Below are 5,683 nucleotides of genomic sequence, written 5' to 3'. Positions count from 1 at the left end.
GATCACGAGCCCATGCAGGTGGGGAGAGCTCGGCTCTCCCGGGAGGAGAGGACACACCGGAAGGAGAAAGGACTCTGTCTGTACTGTGGTGGAGCTGGACACTCTCTTAAGGACTGCCCGGTAAAAGGCAAAGTCCGGCAGTAGGACCGAGGTTACTGTCGGGCGGTCTAGCCTTGGATAAATCCTCGTCTGCGACGCTCCTCCCGGTGAGACTGCAATGGGTATCTGGACATCACACCTGCCAGGCCCTGGTCGACTCGGGCGCGGAGGGAAGCATAATGGACTTTGAGCTGGCCACTCGGTTGCACATTCCCATTCGCCCGTTGGATCACGCCATATCTGTTGTTGCCCTCAACGGACAGAAACTACCCACCATCACATACGCCACGGAACCCGTTACTGCCATAATTTCCGGTAATCGCACTGAACTATTGTCATTTTACCTCTCCAGATCCGTTCACCATCCTATCGTCCTGGGACATCCGTGGCTGGTGAAGCACAAGCCCAGGATTGAGTGGGGCCAGGGATCCGTGGTGGAGTGGAGCCAACACTGTCATGCGTCTTGTTTGTTGTCTGCTTGTTCGTCTGTGTCTCGTTCTGTGTTGCAGGAGAAGTGCGTTTTTCATGCACAGTCTGTTCCATTTTTGGGGTACATCGTGTCGTCCGAGGGGGGTGCGCATGGATCCTGACAAGGTTAAGGCTGTGGTGGATTGGCCAATTCCAGATTCCCGCAAGGCCCTGCAGAGGTTTCTGGGCTTTGCCAATTTTTACCGGTGTTTTATTCGCAATTTCAGCCAACTAGCCGCTCCTCTGACTGCCTTAACCTCCCCCGCAATAGCGTTCAGGTGGTCGGATGCAGCTGAGGCTGCATTCTCCAACCTCAAAAGCCGCTTCGTTTCGGCTCCCATTCTTGTCGCCCCTGATCCTTCACGTCAGTTTGTGGTGGAGGTTGATGTGTCAGAGGTGGGGGGTAGGTGCAGTTCTATCCCAGCGCTCCGCAGCGGACGATAAGATGCATCCTTGCTCGTTTTTTTCACATCGTTTAACTGCTGCCAAACGTAATTACGACATTGGTAACAGGGAGCTGCTGGCGGTCAAATTAGCTTTGGAAGAGTGGCGTCACTGGTTGGAGGGTTCGGGGGTACCTTTCATCGTCTGGACTGATCATAAGAACCTTGAGTATATTAGATCCGCTAAACGACTTAACTCTAGGCAGGCTCGGAAGAAGCCTGAAGGGGTAACGCCTCCGCCCGGGTGCCCACCGAGTCGGTTATTTGTGCCAGAGGGGTTGCGTTCAGACGTTATCCGATGGGGCCACGATTCCAATCTGGCTTGTCATCCAGGGGTTAGTCGCACCAACTTTTTGGTCATCAACGATTTTGGTGGCCCTGCATGGCTCGCGATGTTCACAATTTTGTTTTGGCTTGCTCTGTCTGCGCTCGTGGTAAGGCTTCTAATCGTCCCCCTGAGGGACTCCTTCAGCCGCTGTCTGTCCCTTCGAGACCCTGGTCCCACATAGCGCTAGATTTCGTCACAGGCCTCCCTCCTTCACAGGGCAATACGGTGATTTTGACCGTAGTGGACCGATTCTCGAAGGCGGCGCATTTCATCCCCTTGCCCAAATTACCCACTGCCAAGGAGACAGCGGTTACTGTCATTAATCACGTCTTCCGTATCCATGGCCTCCCAACCAGGATTTGGAGAGAATGTTGCGATGTCGGGTTGCTCAGAATCCTTCCTCCTGGAGTCAGCAGCTTCCTTGGGTGGAGTACGCGCACAACTCGTTACCAGTGTGGGCTACGGGCCTGTCGGCTTTTCAGTGTAGTCTAGGTTACCAGCCAACTGCCTTTCCCAGTCTGGAATCCGAAGTCGCGGTCCCCTCCGCTCACGCCTTCGTCCAGAGGTGTCGTCACACGTGGAGAAGAGCCCGAGAGACTCTCCTTCAGGTGGGGGCGCGCACCAAGGCCCAGGCCGATCGCCACCGGCTGAAGCCTCCCGTATACGTCGTTGGTCAAAAAGTGTGGCTTTCTTCCAAGAACATTCCGCTCCGCTCCGTGAGTAACAAATTAGCACCCAAATTCTGCTTATTCGGTCCGTCGTATTTTGGATGCTAGGCGAAGGGGACGCGGATTCCAGTACTTGGTGGACTGGGAAGGTTACGGTCCAGAGGAGAGGAGTTGGGTTCCTGCCAGGGACATCCTGGATCACTCTCTTATTGATGAATATCGTCAACAGGTAGGCTCTCCTGGGAGCGCCAGGAGGCGCTCGTAGGAGAGGGGGTACTGTCACGGTTCATGGGTTCACTTACTCGCCCTCGTGTGGTTGTGGTGTGTGTTGCACTGAGTGAGTGATTGTGTGGGCGTCACCCACCTGTCAGATTGTGATGTGCTGCCAGCCGTGTCTTGTTCAGTGTTTGCTATTTAATGTGTGTGTCTACATGGTGTCTTTGTCAGTTCGTTGCAGGCTGTCCCGCTGCCGTGTTTCTGTGTTTCACCTCCTGTTATCCTGGGGTTCTGGATCTCCGTCTTGTGCCCACGTCTGGGTTGGATTATCCCTTGGCTTCTGATACCCATTGCAGCCCTGCGCCAACCGATTCCTCTGTTTCGGCGTCAGCTCGTCTTTGTGACTGCAACTACTGTCCTTTTTGGAGTGAAGTTATTGTACAGCGTATTCTGTCAATAAATCCGGTTTTACTTGCACTTGGATCCTCTCTCTGTGTTCATTCCCTGACAGTGTGCTTATTTATATGATTTATAAGGACACAAATTTGTATAATGACATGGGTATTAAACTGGTATTACCTTAAATAATGACAGAATGTTCATTTTGTGGTGAACAATTACTCTTTCAAAAACCTATTGGTTGCGTGCCTTAATGTAAAAATAAAAACAAATGTTTTATGACACCGTCCCTGTGGAACCATTCATCACCCACATAAAATGCAGCTGACAAGAATGCTTTCATAACCGCTCTTGATAATGGCTGACCTTACAGCTAAATCTGATTTTGCTTTGATTGTGTGGGTGGCAGAAATGTTTTGTGTACATTCTTCACAGACAGAGAGGTATACTTTACAGTATAATCAATCTATACCTATGAACATAGAGTCAGAGTACACCGTCATATATGGCTATAACATGTTATATAGCCAATAACACACTCTCACACGTTTATTTTTTAATATTTTGGGAGAAGTAAAATTATGTGGTTTCAACAACCAGATGCATTTACATTTGTCCAGTTTCATCAGGGACCAGGACCACCTCCTCAAGTGGTTTGAATGATCATATTTAAATCCGTCTCGAAAGCATTTCCGAGGACATTTACACCTGGGGTCTCATTTATAAAACTGTGTGTAGAAGAGGAAAGTCAACTGCGCCATCTCCTGGACACTTTTAGGCATTCAGGTTAACAAGCATCCAGGCCACCATAGTTATCATGCACTGATCACGCGAAGGGACAGCCAATCAAACCACCGCATTGTAGGGTGACTGTTCAAATAGAACCATTAGTTTCGTTTTTGCTCAGTCAGTAAGAGATGGTTCGTGTGTTGTTTTTCTGCTGATTCCTGTCGAAGTTGTGTGCGTTAATGACTAAAAGTAAGTGTTTATTCATCTTGTATAGTGTTGTTAATGTTGATTAAGATTATTTGTCGAGTTGTTTATAAAAGTAGACGGATGCGCGGAAGACCCGCGGTCTGCATTAGCGATCGTTTATGTAAACATTAAGCACTCTAAACCAAATATGTGTATGTAGAAAGATAATAATTCAAGTCATTAATGCGATTGTGAGATATTTCCGCCTAATTTAAAAAGTAGTTAATTCAAAAGTGTGTTAATTTGTCAAACTTATACTTAATGTATACATTCATTTATATGCTGTTCAGTTTCGAAAGCTTATATGCTTAAGGATGCACATTATATATGTATATTGCATTACAGTGCTGCTTACAGTTTACATCTAATGATGTTATCTGATAGTTACACGTGATAATCTTATCCTGTTTGTTCCAAATCACTTAATTTATGTAATTTTATTTTTCCTTTCCTTTGTTTAGACCACACTTACAACTATACACAACCATGCTCAAGATTGTATACCAATGTAATCTGTGAACTTGAAGAACATTAAAGTAACCTAACTGGACTTCCTGTCTCCGTGTCCTTACCAACACTCCATGGCGATGACCAAGTTAACCTAAGAACTAGCACACCTTCCCTACACTGTGCGTATATTTCATCCTAAAAGTGTACTTACACACAAAAGCTATATTCTGCGTACGCACAAAAAAAATCAGATTTATAAAACCATGCGTATGCCAGATCCTTTATGAATCCCAGTCAGCGGAAGATTGTGCGTACGTACATCTCCACCCTGTCTCCTGAGCTTACGACGCCTAGTTTTACTATGCATAACCTCATCCTCACATAATTTCCATGCATGTTCCCATCCACATGACACCATTGTTAACATTTGTGCCATACACATTACATTGCTAAAAATCATCCAATATTCTTATGTTTTAGAATAAATATATCAAAATATGCATAAAAACAAAATAGTTTTGTGCGTACAGACGCTTTATAAATGCATTTATAAAGCCTGCGTACACACAAAACGGGGCTGGAAACGTGCGTACGTGATATGAATTCAGATAGTAGATGTGCTACTTTCGATCACTTTTCCAGTGACACGCTGTTTTAATGACAGCGAGAATGAAGATCAGTGATGCACACTTAACTTCGATATTATGGAAGACACTGCTGGATTCGGTGGTTGAATGGCCGTTGTCCAGTTTGAATAGTTCCAATGATAGCTTACTGTATAATCGCAGCTGCAGGAGGTGTTGATATTAAGGATCTTCAAACAATTACCATTTGAAGGATATAATATGAGGAAAACGGTAAGATTTGCATGTTTTCTTTTTTAAATCTTTGTCAGTGTTTTCTTTCTAAAATACTTGTCAGTGACGCGCCGAGACAGAAGATTACACTGCAATAAATAAGTAGGCCTATCTGTTTCCACTAAAAATAGCCTATAAACTTCCTAAAAGATATGTTCACCTTATCAGCAAAACTGCATAAATTTGATTCGAATTGTTTAAAACTATTAAAATACTATTTGGCCAGTGGAAATGAATGAATCAGCTCTATTCTAAAACCTTTGTCTTGAGTATTTTATATAATTTTGTTTTTATGGATATTTTGATATATTTATTCTAAAACATAAAGAGGATATTGGATGATCTTTATCAATATAATGTGTGGCACAAATGGCATTTATAGTCCATATCTAATATTTTCCATTGTCTTGTACCTTTGATGGCATTAACCATGGTGTCACGTGGATGGGAATATGTGGAAATGATATGCAGATGAGGTTATGCATAGTAAAACTAGGCGTCGTAGGCTCCATATATGGTGATTTCGGGGAGGAGACAGGGTGGAGATGCATGTATGCACAAGCTTCCGTTGACTGGGATTTATAAAAGGATTTGTACGCAGATTCTGCGTACGCATGGTTTTATAAATCTTACTTGATAGGCGTGGTATATGCCGGAAAGTAGCGATCGACGTCATTCTCGCGTGAAGAAAAAAATGACAGTAAACAACAATGGAGGACATACAGCAACTTTGTTTGAGCAAAGGCTGAATGCTGCAAGGAAAAACAGCCGAAAAATACA

The 5,683-nt window shown here is 44.9% G+C and overlaps 1 long non-coding RNA gene across 1 annotated transcript; it reads left to right on the top strand.

Annotated features, from left to right (window-relative positions):
* Window positions 1-679: 679 nt before the first annotated feature.
* LOC125267953 lies at window positions 680-4,146 on the top strand. Its single transcript, XR_007184747.1, has 2 exons — window positions 680-3,599; window positions 4,058-4,146. It is a non-coding gene; the product is annotated as an uncharacterized LOC125267953 (long non-coding RNA).
* Window positions 4,147-5,683: the final 1,537 nt, after the last annotated feature.

This window comes from Megalobrama amblycephala, linkage group LG4, assembly GCF_018812025.1.
Source record: "Megalobrama amblycephala isolate DHTTF-2021 linkage group LG4, ASM1881202v1, whole genome shotgun sequence".
Classification (NCBI taxonomy): Eukaryota; Metazoa; Chordata; class Actinopteri; order Cypriniformes; family Xenocyprididae; genus Megalobrama; species Megalobrama amblycephala.
Note: the sequence above shows the minus strand (reverse complement) of the source record. Positions and strands in the feature narration are given on the sequence as shown.